The sequence below is a fragment of the Canis lupus genome, chromosome 8 (assembly GCF_048164855.1).
Source record: "Canis lupus baileyi chromosome 8, mCanLup2.hap1, whole genome shotgun sequence".
In the NCBI taxonomy this organism is placed as follows: domain Eukaryota; kingdom Metazoa; phylum Chordata; class Mammalia; order Carnivora; family Canidae; genus Canis; species Canis lupus.
The window spans coordinates 6,664,148-6,684,206 of NC_132845.1; the positions used below are offsets into that span (position 1 = coordinate 6,664,148).

Consider the following 20,059-nt stretch of genomic DNA (forward strand, 5'->3'; position numbering starts at 1 on the left):
GGAGCCTGCTTCTCCCTCTGCCTGTATCTCTGCCTCTCTCTGTGTCTCGCATGAATAAATAAATAAAATCTTTATAAAAAAAAAAGAGAGAGAATGTAACTCCAAACATCTAAGGAGTCTCCATCCAGTTGGCTCTCCACTGCGCCTAAAATAAAATCTATACTCCTGTTTAAAATCAAAAGGATCTGGCCTCTCCCTACTTGTCTCTACTGCATACACTACGCTCCAGCCAAACTGGCCTTCCTATCCTGCTTGAACATGCCAAGTTGCACCATTTTCCTGCCTTAAAACCTGCATTGCTATGTTCTAGTTCTTGGCATGCAAATTAGTCTTCATTTTGGTTCCCACCTCAAATGTCACCTCTTTCAACAATCTCAAGTAATCCTATAATCACTTTCTAATACCTCACCTATTTTATTTTCTTTAATCCCTATCACTGATTTCACCGAGCCCCAGCCACCTACCCTCTGGTAACCATCAGTTTGTTCTCTATAGTGAAGAGTCTGTTTCTTGGTTTGCCTCTCTTTCTTTTTCTTTTCCTTGGTTTGTTTGTCTTATTTTTTTCATGGTATTATAACTGTGAAATGTTTCTGTTCGTGTATTTGTTTCCCTGCTCCTCTTAGGCCCCCTACTAATGTACACTCTTCGTTGCCTATCATGTTCATCACTGTGTCCCTCATGTTTTGCACAGAAATTGATATGTATTCAATGCTCAATAAATATGTGCCGAATGAATGCAAGAAGATGAATCCAAGCATAACTTAACCTTTAAATTTAAATAATCGAGAAATCTCGTACTAATATTGGAAGGGGGTCATGGTTAATATCACTATGACTAATGTAACTAATTTATGTTTATAAGACTTTTATTGATCATGGACTACAGCATTTTTCCAATAAAACATTATAAATATTGGATTGACAAATATTCCACTTGCTTTTTTGAAAAGGTGTCCTTTTGATAAGATGTCACAAATGAATGCCAACATTCCTTAAGAAATATTGCCAACTCATCTTATTATTCTGTCAGTGTTAAGAAACTACATTTTCCTTTGGCCAATTTCTAGCTGTTCAAGTATGTAGTATCTATTGCTGGGACTTCAGAAGCCAATGAGCAACTTGCTTGTCACATGCTCCAACAAATGATCTCTTCCTCTATGCAGTGTAGCTAAGCAGAAAAGCAGCTCTCCTAAGATGATAACCAACACAGCACAGAATATTATTATACCTATGGTTTATTATCCTGCAAAGTTTACCCCAGCAGGCTGCCAAAAGAAAAAAAAAAGCGGAGCAATTTAGCAATTTGGTTCTCTACCAGGCAGGCCCCATTTAGCTAGTTGTAGCTTAAAAGCAGATGTCTGAGAGCAAGCAGTTCAGCAAGCAGCAGTCAGATGCTTTTGTAGAGCTTTTTTCTTAAAAGGAAAAATTGAGGCAGGTCAGTGGGTTACAACTTCCTGGGCTTGCTATTGTTATCTATAAGGTGAGGTATCACCACTAAACCTGCTTTGCTAAAGTGAAACTCCAAGCTTAAAAAAATGAAAAACAAGCATTTTTCCTTCCAAGAATTAAATAAACTGGTTTTAAAAAAGGAAACTTAACATAAGTAGAGAGGGGGAAAAAATACCCACCAGTCACTAAGAGCTGAATAACATAACTTTCCCTTTAAGGAAAACATGTAGCAAAAGAAAACCTTGTTTTCTAAAAACTGCAATGAAATTTCTTGAGACCACACATCCTAGGAAAGCTTGATTGTTAATTCTTCCAGAGGAACTGTTAACACTTAAATGACAAAACTCTATTAACCTCTATTCTGCAATTATGTCACTATCAAATTAAATTTAAGGAAATACGCACAGACCCTATCTTGGCGTCCAAAACAAAAATTTCTTGGTGTTTTTCGGGGAGGGTTGGGGAGACTAAAGAGGAGGTATCTTTTTCATCAAACCTCTTAAACTGCCTCACTTCTCATTAATTTGGTCCCCTTTGTATTTTTGTGTGTGTGTGTGTGTGTGTGTGTGTGTGTTTCTTCCCAGATCAATTTCAAGGGTAAAGTCATCTCTAACTGGCATGCACTGTAAAACCGTAAAAATCTTTTCCACTGTTCATGGACCGTTTACAATCTGCAAGGTTTGGTGTGGGTATGAAACATATTCCTGCCAGCGGATAGCCTCATCAGCAGTGCTGAAAACCAATCCTTCTGTTTGGCTCATCAGGCCATATGGCTGCATAAAAAGGGAGCTAAACAAAAGTGCAACTAATGCACCTTGTCAATATGAGTTTGGAGTAATTATCTGATATAATGGCAAAGAAACTGCAGATGAATATATTCTCTTAGTCTTTAGTCATCCACCACTGCAAACATACACTAATTCACTGGGAGAACAAAAAAAAATCAGATAAATGTCCTTTCTATCTTACAGGAACTAAAATAAAATACAGGGCAACAAAATTATATATATATATATATATATATATATATATATATATATATATATATATATATAATGTGTGTATATAAAACAGTTCAATTATATATATAATGTATTACATATATTATAGTTTAATTATATATAATGTATTACATACATTATATATAGAAGTATATTATTATGCTATATATTAGTATATCATTGTATAGTAATAATTTATAATTATGACATATCTAAATATATAAGTTAAACATATAATTAAAATTTTGTATGCATATATCACAGTTTCAAACAGAATCCCAGGTGTTTTGTAGTAACATCTTCCTAAAGATTAAGGGTCATGGTGCAAATGCAATCAGCGGTCTGAGTCCCCGGGGCAATTAAAAAGCGAGCGGAAGCAGCGAGGTGAAGTCGCGCCCCCCTGGCGGCCTCCAGAGCGGCGCTGAGCTCCCGCCGCAGCACTTGGCGGAGCAGCCGGGAGCTCGCCCTCGCGCCCCCCGGGCGTCGGGGTCACCACGGCAGCGGGTCCCCGCTCGCAGCGCCGCTCCGGCTTTGCAAAACCCCGAGGCAGCGTAAGCGTCCGCCTCCGGGACCGAGAGGGCGGGCGGTCGGAATCCCACCCTGAGCGTCGCCCCCGCCCCCCGCGGTGCAGACCCCAGGCCCACCGCGGTGCAGACCCCGCCCCCCGCGGCCCCCCAGCCCGAGCACCCTCCCGGGTACCCGCTGCGGGGGGTCGCCCCCGCCCCCCGCGGTGCAGACCCCAGGCCCCCCGCGGTGCAGACCCAGGCCCCCCGCGGTGCAGACCCCGCCCCCCCGCGGCCCCCCCAGCCCGAGCGCGGCGGCGGGACGGAGCGGGCCACCTGCGCCCCCCGGGTCCCCGCTGCAGGTGCCTGGGTCCCTCCTCGCCCTCTCGGCCAGCGCGTCTTGTCCCCGAACTTTCCAACTTCGGAGCCCGCGCTCCCAAAGGAGCCACGGGGGAGGGGGGCGCCGGGCCCCCCCGGGGCGCGAGGGCGCAGGAGCGCGCGGGGAGCCGGCCCGGAGCAGGTGCTGGGAGGCGGGGGTGGGGGGCCCGGGGCAGGGGGAGGCCGGGAGGGTGGATGCAGAAGTTGTCACCCCGGGGATGAAGGGGCGGGGCGGGGCGGGGGGGGGGCTGGGAGGAGGAAGCGGGAGAAACCGAGGGAGAAACTCTGGCACCGCACACATGCATGCACACGCACACGCACACGCACACGCACATGCACACACACACGTGCACACACGCGCACGCACGGCCTGTTTCCAAAAAGGACGAGCCGCCCCGAGCCCGGGAGCCGGGAAGGCGCAACAGCTCCCCAAGCTCCGTGAGCGGCAGAGCGCCCGGGTGTCGCCGGGTCACCAGGGGCCCCCCGGGGAAGGCGAGCTGTCGCCCGCGGCATCTGCGCGGCGGCCCGGGGCGGCGGCGCGCGGGGGGGCACTCACCCTTGAGGCCGGGGGGCCCCGTCTTCTCGGCCATCTTCCCCCGCCCCTCCCCGGCCCCCCGCGCTCTGCTCCGGCGGCCGCCCGGCTCAGCAGGCTCTTTGTGGCGGTGACGGCATCTGCGCGCTCGCTGGCCGGGTGCGGGCGCGGGTGCGGGTGCGGATGCAGGTGCGGGTGCGGGCGCGGGCGCGGGCGCGGGTGCGGGTGCGGGTGCGGGTGCGCGTGCGGCCGCGGGTGCAGGTGCGGGCGCCCCTCGCGCTGGCGCTGCTGCGGCCGCGGTGGCTGCGGCGGCGACTGTGCAGGCGACTGCGCCGCTCGGGCTGCGGAGGGGGCCGCGCCGGGGCCCCGGAGCGCCCGCCCAGACTGACCTCCCCCTGCCCGCGCCCCCTCCCCTGCGCCCCCCCGGGGTCCCGTCGGAGCCGCCAGCTCCAATCCAACCAGTGGCGGCGCCGTCACCGAGCAGCCGCGGCCCCGCGGGGTGGGGGGCGGGGGGAGCCCTGGGCTCTCCGGGGCCGCGAGGTGGGACGCGGGGCGGCTGCCTGCGGTGGAGCCCGCGTCCTGCAGCCCGCTCTCCTCGGGGTCTCCGAGCCCCCTCCCGGGCTGCAGGGCGCGACGTGGGGGGGGGCGGGGAGGTGGAGGGGGCGCTGCAAGAGACGCGGGCCCCCCCAGGCCGACCAGAACTCCCGCCAACTGCAGGAGAAACTGCACCGGCGCCGCCCCACCGCGCCCAGCCGCCGAGCACCCCAAAAGCATCCTCCGGGGCTCCAAGCCCCAAGCCCCAGCGGACGCCGCGGGCCCCACGCAGAGCCGCGGAGGGCAGAGGGAACCTGGGGGCCGGACCCCCGCGCTCGCGCCCTGAGCATCTCTGTCACCGGGACTCCGGACACGGCCCTTGCGGCTGCGGGAATAGAAAGTTCCAGCTCTCGGGTGTTGGGGGGACCGGGCGGGGCAGGGGGCTGGGCCTCCCGGCCTTGGGGACCAGCGCGTCCCAGGGGCTGCGTCCGGGTCTCTCGCGGCCCCGGGGTCCCGGGAGGAGCTGTCCTCCCCGGGGGTGCTGACCGCGGGGCTCCCGCGCGGGCGAAAGTTGAAGACGCGGCTGAGAATGTGAAGGTAGTGACAGCCCTTAACAGAAGGGCGGGAGGGGTGACCCGTGTGGAGGGGAAATACAAAATCCTTTTTCTTTTTTCTTTACAGGAGCCGAGTTTTCCCTTTTTTCCCTTTACAGGAGCCAAAAGAGTTTTTCCCTTAAACCTACTTACTAAGGCACAGTGATATTAACGCTTCTCCTTTCCTTTCCCTCCCTACATTTCCAGCCTACTCTGGTTATCTAAATGTCCAGTGATTCCATGGAGTAACCACTAGCCAGAGGCTTCCCCAGCACCAGGGTGCTGTAGCAGAAAGAACACTGGAGTCCAAACCCCTTGAGTTTTGAGTTCTGGCCCTGGAACTTCATGGCTCCGAAAACTTGCAGAAGTCCTCTATTATCCCCTTTTCTGGTTTGTACAATATCAACTCCAAGATTCCTTCCAGCTCTAAAGGATGTCCTGAGATTTTTTTTTTTTTTTTTTGCATCGCAAAATCATGACACATTTTTTTCTACTCTTTCTGAATGTGACTTTATATCGTGTATTATCATACTGATAATATATCGTATCATGCTGATAATATCGTGTATATCATGCTGAAGTAAGTAATCCGAAGAACATGTGAAATACCCAACCCCTCTCACAACAAAGGCATGCATTGGATATAAAACACAAATAGCAAGTTTACTTTAATTAGCAAACAGGCCCAGTCTCTGATTTAATTCAAAACTGCTCTGTCGGGGTGCCTGGCTGGGTCAGTCAGTAGAGCATGCCATACTTGATATCAAGGGTGATGAGTTTGAGTCCCACCCTGGGGATAGAATTTACTTAAAAAACAAACTAACAAACAAACAAAACAAAAAACCTGCTTTGTCATCTCTTCAGACTCTTAAGATGTGCATTATACAGGCTTGTAAATGTTCTTAGTCCATTTTATGTGTTCATATTTTAACACATTAGAATAATATCTTATAACTTATTACTTTTACATACTTTATTTCATTTCATTCTGACCACATACTTGTGAGTTTAGAGGTCCAGTTCTGTCTTCCATGTTTTATAGGTAAGAAAATGAGATTCATGAAGGTTCATGACCTGTATACAACTTTCAGGGCTTCTATGCAGCTCTTCTAACTCAATACCAGGCTCTTCACATGATACCAGCCTATGAAATAAAATACTTCTACTTCAGACCAGGGAGAGGTTCCTTTTTTCTATGTACTCCTTCCATGGTGTCAATACTATTCTCAGCAGCGGGAACTCAGAATTTTAGTTGACAAATTATGTCTATGTTTTACACTTGTAGCATTTCAAAGTGTTTTTACATGCATTTTCCTAGTTGAAGATCACAATTATCACAGGAGATCACAAAAGAGGTTTGTTCAGCCCACTGAACAGGTAAGGAAACAGACTCATGGACTTTACACGGACATGTAAAGTCCCAATTACTTTATAGAGTCACAACTTCCAGGCCAAGTGTCTTCTGACTAGCCCATGCTGCATATATTTAACAGTTGCAAAGACAATGCCTATAGGGATCAGTAAAGTAAGATACATGACACAAACAGTATAAATATGTATACTGTCCTTGAGTGAAAGGTAGGAACTGTGCAACAGCCCCAGGTTACCTCATAGTAATGGAAACCTAGAGATGTAAGGATTTTGATTTTTCAAAGGAGTTAAGAATCCATATTTCCAGTTAAAATATCTCTGTTGATGTTGCTTAACACATAAAACAAAGCAAAACACGGCAGGCCTAACAAAACACATCTGCCAGTAATACTCCAGCCTATGGGTTGTGTCTCTATGTCTGTTTTCACATCTCATAAATTGAGTTTTATCATCAGAAAGCACAGATTGAACTGAATCCTTGGATATAGTTCTGATTCTGTTGGTATCCACGTGCCCTCAAAACTAGAGATTATCACGATTTTTAATCCAATTAATCATGATTTCTAAAGAGAAATTTCCAGAGATCACTGTTTCTTAATGTCTGGCTGTTCTTGGAGCCACCAATGAGAATAACTACAGTAAATAATTTTTAAGTCACATGTGATTCTGCTGGATGCAAGGAAACTTATACATTTTATTTGATGATGATGATGATGATGATGATGATGAAAACAAGGACAAAGTTGGCCTAATTTCCATTTCCCTTAGAGAAATGCTCTGAATGAATCCTTTCAAAAAATAGCCATGATGCTAAAATGGTAACTTTAGTGAGATGTAGTATAATCATTCTTCATAGATCATTCTAGCCACGTCAAGACTCCCTAAAGAGGAATGGAAGAAAGGAACGCATGTTCCTCATGTGAAAGTAGCAAGTGAGCTCAACAGGGAAAATGAACTTGTCATGTATATTATACTAAAGGCCAAAATGAAAATAGAATTCATACTACACAAAGCATAATTGTCATTAATTTATATGTTACTGCAATTTCAGTAAAAAGGTTGAAAAATATAACCCTCAGAAGAGTGGGGGGGGGGGTTGCTGGAATATTTTATATCAAAAGCCTAACTATAAATTAACTACTATAGTTTAGGGGAAATAAAAAGAGAAAACAAAAGCCCCAATGATTTTAATCATGTTAATACCAAATTATGTCAAAAGAATCTGAATTCACTCCACTTTTGAAAAAACATCTTGTATTTTAAAATTTGACATGTAAAAAAAAATCATAATATTCACCTCAGCTGAGGTTTTAAAGGAACCTACAATTCTGTGACTAAAACTAAAAAAAAAAAAAAAAAAGGTAGAAAAAAGAGAGGATAATAGGAAGAGAGTGGGATAGTCAACAAGTGCATTAAAAAAAATCTTGAGCACTTACATACTCAAAATCCAATTATGTGAAGAAGTAGGGAAACTGAGTCTGTCTTCCTACCCCTTCCTGCATACCACTGCATACCACTGTGGATGCACGCACGAAGCCTTAAATAATATTTCTCCTCTTTATCTCTGGTAACCAGATTGACATAGATTCATATAATAAAATTTCACCTGAGTTTAAATGGAGGGTCCCTGGAGTGAGAGCTTATAGAATCTTTGTCTCTTCATTCTAATTCTCCCATTGATAACCCTGACCTCAAGAAACCTAATTTCACTTATGCATATTTGAATTGCACAGAGAGACATGAAATTCAGGGACATCACTTAGGGGGCTTAAGTGTAAATTCTAGGTTTCTTAGGAAAACCTGCACAAAAAGATCCCTTAACATCACTAATTTCAGAGCAAACCTCTCCTGTAGAGACAGCTGCCTTACGAATGACACGATCACTACTAGCAATTTCAATGATATCGAAAATATCATGCTCAATTTGTGCAGAAGAAAATTTTATTTAATTTTGCTAAATTCAGTTACTAACCTCTAGAGCCATGCCCCTCCAGAAAGAAGTTAACAGGAAGTATTTTTGCGCCCACAATGACATGTACGCTTATTATAGTTCAATCCCACAGAAACAAAAGAAACAAAAGCAAGCCTTTGGGAGGGCCAAGAAACCCAAAGCTAGGTCTGTGCTCAAATTAACCTAGAAATTCCTTTGAGGGAAGTGCTCCAGACCTGGCCTAAATAAAGCAGAGCATGGATGGAAGGATAGCCGATATCTCATAGAGATAGTTGGATATGTATGACACACAGCTAAACCATCAAGATTTCATGGAATATATATATAAACAACTTAAATAGTTTTGATACTCCAGTTGGCCTACTCAAGGACAAAATCTTCAGTCTGACCTCTTCTAGCTTCTAATTAATCTATTTACCCCTAAAATGTTCAAAAACTGCAGTAACTCCTTCCATTTTAATTCCTGTTTATTACCTTGTTCTTTTATTCAGTCAATCGATTCCCTCCTACGTAAGTGAGCGAGCGATTCACACGTGAAATAAATGACACAAAATAATTAAATATTTCTGAGATATTTTTGTCAACAAGCCAAGTTGTATTTCTCATCCTTTTCTCTTTTCTGTTTATTCTATTCAACAAATATGTGTTGAGTAATTCTACATGCTAGTTACTATTCTGGGTGATTGGTTATAATGTAGTAAAACAAAATGGTCCACACATTCATGGTATTCTCAATTTTATAGGAGAGACAAAATTAACCTGTAAAGTTCTTACGGAAACAGCACATCCAAGGTCCCCAATAGAAAATTCAGGATTGGAGCAGCTCAGGAATTGGTTTCCAAATTCCAAAGTGATTGGGTATGTCATCAATTAAAATTTTCTTTTTGCTTACACAACTCCAACTACATTTATTTGGTTTTATTTACCTTGTGTCTACTAGTGTATTAACATGTACATTATCAAATGCACAAAAAGTTGAAAGTTTTAAATGGACTTTAAACATCTGCAGAGACTATTGCTTTAGAGGAACTTAAAGAAGAGCAATGTGGGTGAAGGCTAATATATGATGATTTTAAGCAGGGACAATCTGGTCTAGTTTACATTTTAAAATACTATTCTGATTACTGTATGAGTAATTGGAATAAGTCTAATTAATTAACTAATTAATTAATTATATAGTTTTGGGGTTGGGTGAGAGTTACATGTTTATACTGACTCAGATGTGCTCTGAAGCCCATCTAGGCTTAGAAGCAATGCATTCCATAGCAATGAACACAACTGGCATCCAGATCTTGGTTTCTAAATACCATTGTCCACTAAAAAAGACAATGATCCTTGGAGAAATGAGTCCAGGTCTGTAGCACCCAAAGCACTAGGTCAACCTGGAATACCTTGATATGCCAGAAAGCAAGGAAGTATTCAAAGACTAATGAGACCATACCAAGAGGACAAAGGAGACAACTGGGAGTGGTTGTCTACTGATCAAATGTATGAAAACGTGAACCTCAAAAAGAATAATGATGGCAATAGGTTACGATACATTGAATAAAATAAAATTTATGAATTCACAGTGATATTCAAAAGAGAGAATTTGAGCTATTTCCTTTTTTAAGCATTGAATTAATAAGTATAGAAGAAATGATAGAATTAGAAAATCATCATTTGGCAAGGTCCAATATAATAGCCAAAGATCATCAATAGATGCTAAAGCCTTTGGATAATTGTTGTTGGGAACACGATATTCAAATGGTCTCGAAATATTATTCCATGTATTAGTTACTAATTGAAAAGGGAAATTAATCTGTATAATGGAAAATTTGTGTAGTCACCACCTTAATCAACTAAATAATCAAATTTATCATCACCAATAGTTGAACAATGTGTCATGTGCCTTGTAATGAAACTCAGTAAGTATGCAATTGTCATCTATGTAGTTTTCTTATCAAAAATATTTAACATAAAACTATGGGGTGCCTGGCTGGGTCAGTCAGAAGAGCATATGCCTCTTGATCTTGGTGTCATGAGTTGGAGCCCCATGTTGGGAAATTAATAAAAACGATAATAAATAAACTTTAAAAAATATATTTAACCTAAAACTAATCATGAGGAAGCAACTCAAATAAATCCAAAATGTGCAATTCTATAAGACACTGGACTTTTATTTTTTTTAAAAAAATCAATATCATGAAAATAAAGATCTGTTCTATACACTAAAGATGTATAAACACCAAATGCAATGCATGAAACTTAGCTGGATCCTGGACCAGGGTAGGGAAGGTAAATCACTTATAAAAGACATTTTGGAAACAAGAAAAAGTTAAATATGAACTGTATGTTAGATGTTACAGAATTAATAGTATTTTCTTAAATGCATTGGTGGTATTATTGTTGAGAATGTCCTTATTCCTAGGAGATGTATACTAAAATATTGAGTTGAACATACAAAATGACAATTTCACAAAGTTAAACATAACATTAAGATGAATGCCCTGATGTCTGCAACTTGCTTTCAATGGTCAGGTGGGGGGAAAAAATTAATAGATGATATGTAAATAGGTAGTAGCTAGTGAGCTAGTGAGCTAAATAAGACAATCAGCGCAAAATGTTAAAAATCAATGAATATTGGTGAAAGAACAGAAATGTTCATCATAAAAATCTTTTAACCCTTTTATTCATTTGAAGATTTTCAAAACACAAAGTTGAAAAATGGGGGAAAAGTGAAAAACTCAGGCTTTCCCAATTAAAAGTAAGAGTTTATTTAGGGGCACCTGGCTGGCTCAGTTAGTAGAGTATGTGACTCTTGACCTCAGGGTTGTGAGTTCATCAAGCTCCATGTTGGATGTAGAGATTACTTAAAATCTTTTTTTAAAAAAAATGGCTTATTTAGGATAAATCCAGTCTCTTATAGAAAAGTAACCCTCAAAATTTCAAGGTTTTTCTTTCCCCCTCTCCTTTCTCTTTTCTCACCTTTTGAGATCTGGGCACAGAAGTTTATAATATTTTAGTATAGCACACTGCATGTGTTGTCTGGTCTCATGTTGTCCTCTCCAGGCATGCATATGTCTGGCTGATGCACAGCTTGCCTCACCTGGGCTCTGGGCATTGGATTATATGTTCACTGACCACTGCTAAAGAGATCAAGAGTCTGATCTCTTGGCATGGGCAATGCATGGTGATTACCCTCAAGAAACTCAACCATCTCCCCCTACAGACCAGGCCGTCTACATTGATTTTCACTGATGCTGCTCATCTTCTGAGACTTCGCAATATCCTCCATCTGGACCTCAACTTGGAGTTGCCTATTGCCTACTCAGTTACCACTGTGATTCCTTTGAACAGAGACCTCTACTGAGAGCTCCTCTGCTGTGACTTTCTGGCAAGTATGTTAATGCCTGTTTCTAAATTACTCTTTGTATCTCCTCAGAATTGCTCAGCAACCTCTAGATTTTTTTCTGCAATATGCACCGGCCATAAGAAACCAGGTACTGTGTTAATATAATGATGTGGGAAACAAAGGAAGAAGACAGATTATTAAATTTACTCACTACTCACAACCCATTGACAAGTCCCTGAAAAAGGCACAGTGACCTACCTCTACAAACTGAGCTGCCTCGATGTTCGTACTTTGCTAAGCCCAAAAGGCAACTTTAGCCCGACCTCCAGGATCCTATAAGTCTACTTTAACATATAAAAGTTCCTTTATAAATTTCCTTTATCTCTAAACCCCCTGAGATACGTGTTGGCAATCATCCCCCAAGCATACGGTCCACCGATATACATCTGAAGGGTCTCCTGACTCAGGTTTTATTAGGTGGTAATAAGTGACCTTTCCCCAACAACTGCTAGCCCCCTCACAGTCCTGGAAACCTTGCTTCTAAAGTTCCTTAGAGACTCACACTATCCTTAACCACCCCCCGCCCAAATTGAAAGTTTATAATGGGTCACTCCTCATGACCCCAACTCAGCTCTTTCTGCCCATAGATCTTGTCCCTGTACTTTGATAAAATCACCTTTTTACACCAAATACAGCTCAAGAATTCTTGGCCATTGGCTTCAAACCCTAGCATCTTTCCTATATCACATAGCATGCTTTTTTAAATTTTGCTTCTGTGGCTACCCCATGTTGGCAAAGGGCTTCTCTCAGAGGCTTGTAACTTCTCCGCCAGTGATGTTCTCCAATGTCCCCAAAAATTATCAACCTGAGATCCACTGTGAGTAAGGGACACTGTCTCATCTCTTGCTCCCTTGCCTCTCACACAAACCCCTTAACTTTCTCTAGCACTTTCTATTTTTCATATGATGGGACTTCACTTGGATACTTGGATAGTATCCTCCATCTTTTCTCCATAATGGCTATTGTAACACTCTATGTTCAAATAACTAAACTTTCCTCTTGGTTTATAAAGGGACACTTTTGGAATTCATATGCCTCTTTCATATTTCAAAAGGCCTGGATTTTAAGATAACTGTTTCACAAGGAACTTGAGAAAGTTGGCCTTGAGATTCAAAATTAAGCAAAGATCCCTTTTCTCTAGGTGAATTATCCCTCCTTGGAAGGAAGGAATGTTACCGATTCAGTGTGTAAGGAACCACAGGACAAATGGTTTACAAAGAATTAAATCTTCTTTGGTTTCCTAGGTAAAAAACATTATTGTCATTAGGGTCACCAAAGGACATTAAATTGGGATTTGGGAACCTGGCTGGCTTAGTTGGTAGAGTATGCTACTCTTGATTGTAAGATCAAGATCAATCCTTAGCCCGAACTCAGGTAGACATTACTTAAAAAAAAAAAAAAAAAAAAAGCACTACATTGAATTGGGAAATCTGGGTTCCAGTCATAACTTGTCTACTGATATGACTTGTGACTTTGGATAACTAACATGATAAAAAAAAATAGTAGTAGCAATTACTGATCTTCTGTTATGGTGGCCAATGATGCTGGGTCTTTGATTTATTTTTAGTACTCCTGTCTCAGTCTTCCAGTTACTATTCTAAATCTTCACCATTCCCCTCTAGTCTCTGGTCACAACCTTTTTATGTGAGAAAACATGAATTCATAGCTTAAACTGCTGATGTGCTTTCTGACATATACAGTCACTTTCCCAACTGATACAGTGAGTATAAATACAGTTTGTAGATATGGTGGCAGAAAGTTGGAAAAGTTTCTAATGGCTCCTACTTTCTCTTTGAAGTAGGAGATAAAGTCACCTGCTGAGTTTGAGGAAGTAAAGTATAGGGAAGAACATCTGAGAAGAATAGATGAAATGACATACCTATTGTGGAGAATAGGAGATAGGGATAACTAAGGAAACATTGAAATAATCTCGAGCATTCTTGAGGACAAGATGACGTTTTTCTGTTTTTTTTTCCTTCCAAATTTGTATTTAAATTCTAGTCGGTTAGCATATAGTGTAATATTGGTTTCAGAAGTAGAATTTAATGGTTCATCACTTACACATAATACCCAGGGCTCATCTAAGCAAGTGTCTCCCTTAATACCGATCACTCATTTAGCCCATCCTCTACCCACTTCCTTCATCAACTCTCAGTTTGTTCCCTATCCTTCAGAGTCTCTTATGGTTTGCCTCCCCCTCTCTCCTCTCTTTTTTTCTCTTCTCACACAATTATCTGTTTTGTTTCCTAAATTCCACCTATGAGTGAAATCATTTGGTATTGGTCTTTCTCCGACTGACTTATTTCACTTAGCATAATGCCCTCTAGTTCTATCCACATCATTACAAATGGCAAGATTTCATTCTTTTTGATGGGTGAGGAATATTCTATTGTATATATTAATATCATCTCCTCTTTATCCACTCATCAGTTGATGGACACTTGGGCTCTTTCCATAGTTCGGCTATTGTTGATAATGCTGCTCTAAACATTGGGGTGCATGTGCCCCTTCAAATCTATATTTTTGTATCCTTTGGGTAAATGCATAATAGCACAATTGCTGGATTGTAGCGGAGCTCTATTTTTAACTTCTTGAGGAACCTCCATACTGTTCTCCAGAGTGGCTGCACCAGTGTGCATTCCCACCAACAGTATCCTTGGCATCCTTGCCAGCACCTGTTGTTTCCTGTGTTGTTAATTTTAGCCATTCTGACTGCTGTGAGGTGATATCTCCCTGTAGTTTTGATTTGTATTTCCCTAATGAGTGATGTTGAACATCTTTTCATGTGCCTGTTAGCCATCTGGACATCTTCTTTGAAAATATATCTAACCATCTGCTAAGAAACAGTTGCTTCTTTTGTACATTACATAGCATGTTGTTTGTGCCTTTATCATTAATATTTATTTTATTTATCTTATATCTTAGTAATTTGTGTGGATGTCTGTCTCTCTATTGACTAGATGGTTGACATGTTTGCCTTAGCCATTATAATGGGACAATAGCTCCTAATTTACTGATAAGTACTCTTTGGCTAGAGTAATGATGAATGGTACTGAAAGATAGGGTATTTTGGGATTAGCTCAAGGAGCCTCTGAATGTACAGTTATGAAGAAGAAAGGACATTAGTATATAATAGATATTTAATGAATACTTTTTAATTAAGTCATTAATAATCCAAATATCTTTATTCATTCTATTTTCCTTAGTGAATGCTGAATAAGAATGGTGAGAGTAGGTATTCTTGTCTTACTTCTGATCTTAAGAAAAAACTTGCAGCCTTTTATTGCTGGGTATGATGTTAGCTATGGGTTTGTCATACATGGCATTTATTATGTTAAGGTACATTTCTTCTACACCAAATTTGTTGAGGGTTTTTCTCATGAAATGATGTTGTATGTTTGTCAATCTTTTTCAGCATCTATTGAGAAGATCATATATTATTTTTATCTTCCATTCTATTAATATGGTATATTAGATTTATTGATTTGCATATGTTGAACCATCCTTGCATCCCAGGAATAAATCCCACTTGATCGTGGTGTATGAACATTTTAATGTGTTGTTGAATTTGGTTTGATCATATCTTGTTGAGAATTTCATAGAGATATTGGTCTCTAGTTTTCTTTTCTTACAGTAGCTTTAAATGGTTTTGGTAGCAACAGGAATTCTTGCCTCATAGAAACAGTTTGAGAGTGTTTTTCTCCTCTTCAATCTTTGGAAGAGTTTGAGGTTGGCATCAGTTCTTTAAATATTTGGTAGAATTCACCAGTAAAGCCTTCTACTCCTGGGGTTTTCTGCATTGGGAGGTTTTTGATTACTGATTCAATCCCCTCTCTTGCTATTTGTCTATTCAGATTTTCTATTTCTTCATGATTCAGTCTTAGTAGATTGTATGTTTCTAGTAATGCATCCATTTCTTCTAGGTTATCCAATTTGGCATATAATTATTCATAGTAGTCTCTTATGATGCTATATAGTTCTATGGTATCAGTTACAATATCTCCTCTTTCATTTTTGATTTTGAGTCTTCTTAGTCTAAAGACATATCAATATTATATATCTTTTTTAGAAGATTTTATTTTTAAGTTATCTCTACACTCAACATGGGGCTTAAACTCACAACCCCAACATCAAGAGTTGCATGCTCTACTATCTGAGCCAGCCAGGTGTATATTTTTTTTATGTATATTTTTTTAAAAACCAGCTTTTTAAAATTAACAAGGCAGGAAACAACAGATGTTGGAGAGGATGTAGAGAAAGGGGAACCCTCTTGCACTGTTGGTGGGAATGCACACTGGTGCAGCCACTCTGGAAAGTAGTGTGGAGGTTCCTCAAGAAGTTAAAAATTGAACTACCCTATGACCAAGCAATTTCACTACTGGGTTTTTACCCCAAAGAGACTGATGTAGTAAAACGCCAGGACACCTGCACCCCAATGTTCATAGCAGCAACGTCCACAATAGCCAAACTGTGGAAGGAGCCACGATGTCCTTCAACAGATGAATGGGTAAAGAAGATATGGTCTATATATACACTAGGATATTACTCAGCCATCAGAAAAGACAAATATCCACCATTTTGCTTCAATGTGAATGTAACTGGAGGGTATTATGCTAAGTGAAATAAGTCAGTCAGAGAAGGACAATCATCATATGGTTTCACTCCTACGAGGAATATAAGAAATAGTGAATGGGATTATAAGGGAAAGGAGGGGAACTGAGTGGGAAAAATTAGAGAGGGACAAACCATGAGAGACTCCTAACTCTGGGAAACAAAGGGTTGTGGAAGGGGAGGTGGGTGGGGGGATGAGGGAACTGGGTGATGGGCGCTGAGGAGGGCACTTGATGGGATAAGCGCTCAGCGTCATACTATATGTTGGCAAATTGAATTTAAATTTAAAAATATATATTAAATATATATGTTATGATATATATTATATATATTAAAACACAACTTTTAATTTCATTGATCTTTTTTATTATTTTACTGGTCTCTATTTCATTTACTTCTACTCTGATCTCTGTTATTTTCTTCCTTCTGCTAACTTTAAGCTTAGTTTGTTCTTCCTTTTATAGTTCCTTGAGGTAGAAAGTTATATTGTTTATTGGAAATCTTTCTATTTTGCTAATATATGCAGTTATCACTGCAAACTTTCCTTCCAGAACTGACTTTGCATTGTCTATAGGTTTTACTGTGTTGTATTTCCATTTTCACTTGTTTCAAGTTGTTGTGGTTTTTTAAAATTTCCCTTTTAATTTATTCTTGGACCCATTGATGTTCAGGAGTGTGTTGTTTAGTTTTTACATGCTAGTAGATTTTCCAACTCTCCTTTGTTGATTTCTACTTTCATACTATTGTGGTTTGTGGTTGAAAAAAAGATACTTGGTATGATTTCAATCTTCTTAAATCTGCAAAGACTTGTTTTGTGGCCTATCATATGGTCTATCCTGCAAAATGTCCTCTGTGTACGTAAGAAAACTCAAGTTTCTGCTGCTGTTGGATGAAATGTTCTCTATATGTCTATTAGGTTCATTTGGTCTAATAAGTGGTTGAAATCAATGTTCCCTTGCTGATTTTCTGTCTGGATGATCTATCCATTGCTGAAAGTAGGATACTGAATTCCCTTCTCATTATTGTATTGTTCATTTCTCCCTTCAGATCTTTTAGTATTAACCTAATATATCTAGGTGCTCTGATGACAGATTATTTATATTTACCATTGTTGTATCTTTTTGATGAATTGACTCCTTAACATTATATAATGATCTTTATCTCTCGTTACTCTTTTTGACCCAAAGTCTATTTTATCTGATATAAATATAGTTACTTTCACTTTGTTTTGATTTCCACTTGCCTGAAATATGTGTTTCCAACCCCTCACTTTGAGCCTAAGTCCTCAAATCTGAAGTGACTCTCTTGTACAATGTATTCGGTTGGTCTTATTCTTTTATCTATCCCACCACTCTGTACCTTTTGGTTGGTGAATTCAATCCATCTACATTTATGTATTTATTATGGGTGATTAATAATTAATAATTATGAATAATTAATAATATAATAATAAAAGACTTACTAATACCATCTTATCAATTGCCTTCTAGTTATTTTGTATTTTATTTCTCTTTCTTCTCTTCATACCTTTGAGAATTGATCATTTTCTGTGATGGAAAACTCCCCTCTCTTTATGTTTTGTTAATCTTCTATAGGTTTTTGCATTATGGTTACCATGAAGCTTACATCATAAAACATCTTATAGATAAAAGAGTTCATTCTAAGCCAATAGCAACGTAAACTTGATTGTATGCAAAGCCTCCACCCCTTAGCCCTATAACTCCTCTCTTTTATGTTTTTGATGTGACAATTTACCTCTTTTTCTATTGTGCATTTGTTAAGTTGTAGTGGGTATAGTTATTTTAATAATCATTTGTTTTACCATTATACTATAGTTAAATGGTTAACACATCTCATAATACAGATTTAGAGTTTCTAAGTCTGACTATATTTACTTTTACCAGTGTGTTGTATATTTTCATATGTTTTCATGTTACTAATCAGCATCTTTTCAACTTCTGCTTGAAGAACTCCTTACAGTATTTCTTACAAAGCAGATCTAGTGGTGATGAACTCTCTCAGTGTTTTATTTGTTTTTTGTTTTTTCCTGAAGATGTTTTTATTTCTCCTTCATATCTGAAGGATAACTTTGCAAAATAGAGTATTCTTGGCTGGAATTCTTTTTCTTTTAAAATTTTGAACATATCATACCACTCTTTCCTGTCCTATAGGGTTTCTGCTGAGAAATTCACTGATACCCTAATGGGGGTAGGTTACAATCTCTTTTCTCTTATTGCTTTTAGATTCTCTCTCTGTCTTTGACTTTTGACAGTTTCACTATAATGTATCTTGGAGGTCATTTTACAGAGGTAATGGAGTGATCTATTAGCTCAGTGAACTTAGATGTCCAAATTTCTCCCCAGGTTTAGACAATTCTCAGCTATTATTTCTTTAAATAGACTTTCTGCCCTATTACTCTCTTTTCCCCTTCTGCAACTCTTGTTATTCTACTATATGTACATTTAAAGGTGTCCAATAGACCATGTAGGCTATCTTCACTCTTTTTCCTTTTTTCTCTTCGTTCTGCTCTGACTATATTATTTCAAAGTTCTTTTCCTTTAGATTACTGTTTCTATCATCTGTTTCATCTATTCTTCTGTAGATGCTCTCCATTGCATTTTTCAATTCATTCACTGAATTTTTCAGTTCCAGAATTTCTGTTTGGCTCTTTTTTATGATTTTTGTCTGTTAAATTTCTCATTTTGTTCATAAATTACTTTCCTGATTTCATTGAATTGACTTTCTGTGTTTTCTTGTATCGCATTGAGTTTCCTCAAAACAGCTATTTTGAAGTCTTGTTATCAGCTAAATTGAAACATATCATGCTTTAAATTTAGATATTGTAGGATTATTGTTATCTTTTGGTGATGATGTGTTTCCCTGACTCCCCATGTTCCTTGGACTTTTGCGTTATTTTAGCATTTGAACAGCAGACACCTCTTCAAATCTTTACCGATTATTTTCTAGTGGCAGATTTTTTTGTTGGTCTACCTTTTATCTGGTAATATCTCCAGCCCTGTATGGATACATCTGTTCCACACTTCTTGCTCCCTCTTGTGGCATAATTCTTTTTTTTTTTTTAAGATTTTATTTATTTATTCATGACAGACACAGAGAGAGAGGCAGAGACATAGGCAGAGGGAGAAGCAGGCTCCATGCAGGGAGCCCGATGTGGGACCTGATCTGGGGACTCCAGGATTACACTCTGGGCCAAAGGCAGACACGCTCAACCACTGAGCCACCCAGGCATCCCGTTGTGGCATAATTCTTAAGATTATGTTTTACCTGGTTCTTAAGACTAACCCACCAGGCTAACTACTGGAAACCTCTCTTGTTTTCCAGAAGGTGGAGCTATAGCTCAAATTTGTGGTTTTTCCCTGGCCCATGGACCTTCCTTAGCTTATTTTCTGAGGGGGACTCTGTTTACAGGAATTTGCTCCATGTTCCACTCAAGAGGAGGCACAGGTTTCTGGCTGTGGGTTTAGCACTCAGGGCACTGGGGATGCCTGTGAGACAGTAGAGGTATCCTCAGGTAAGGTTCTCCCAGTGGCTCATGCATAGGCTTCCTGCTGGAGCCCTGAATGCCATCAGTGGAAACTGCATTCCTTTAATGCCCTCTTGATATTCTTATCTGTCTCTTTCCTGATCTCCCTCCCCCAGTCATGGAGGCCCTGTCCCAACACTCTAGGTGCTGCAGGAGAGAAATGGGCTTCTCCAGCAGCGTCCTGCACAGCTGAAGTAG

At 40.6% G+C, this 20,059-nt stretch overlaps 1 long non-coding RNA gene across 1 annotated transcript in view; it reads left to right on the forward strand.

The window, feature by feature from the left end:
* Positions 1 to 5,037: 5,037 nt before the first annotated feature.
* Positions 5,038 to 20,059, forward strand: part of LOC140637518 (uncharacterized) — a 28,401-nt gene continuing 13,379 nt past the window's right edge. The window contains exons 1-2 of the long non-coding RNA XR_012034612.1: positions 5,038 to 5,380; positions 11,524 to 11,692. This is a non-coding gene — a long non-coding RNA (uncharacterized lncRNA). The remainder of the gene's footprint in view (positions 5,381 to 11,523; positions 11,693 to 20,059) is intronic.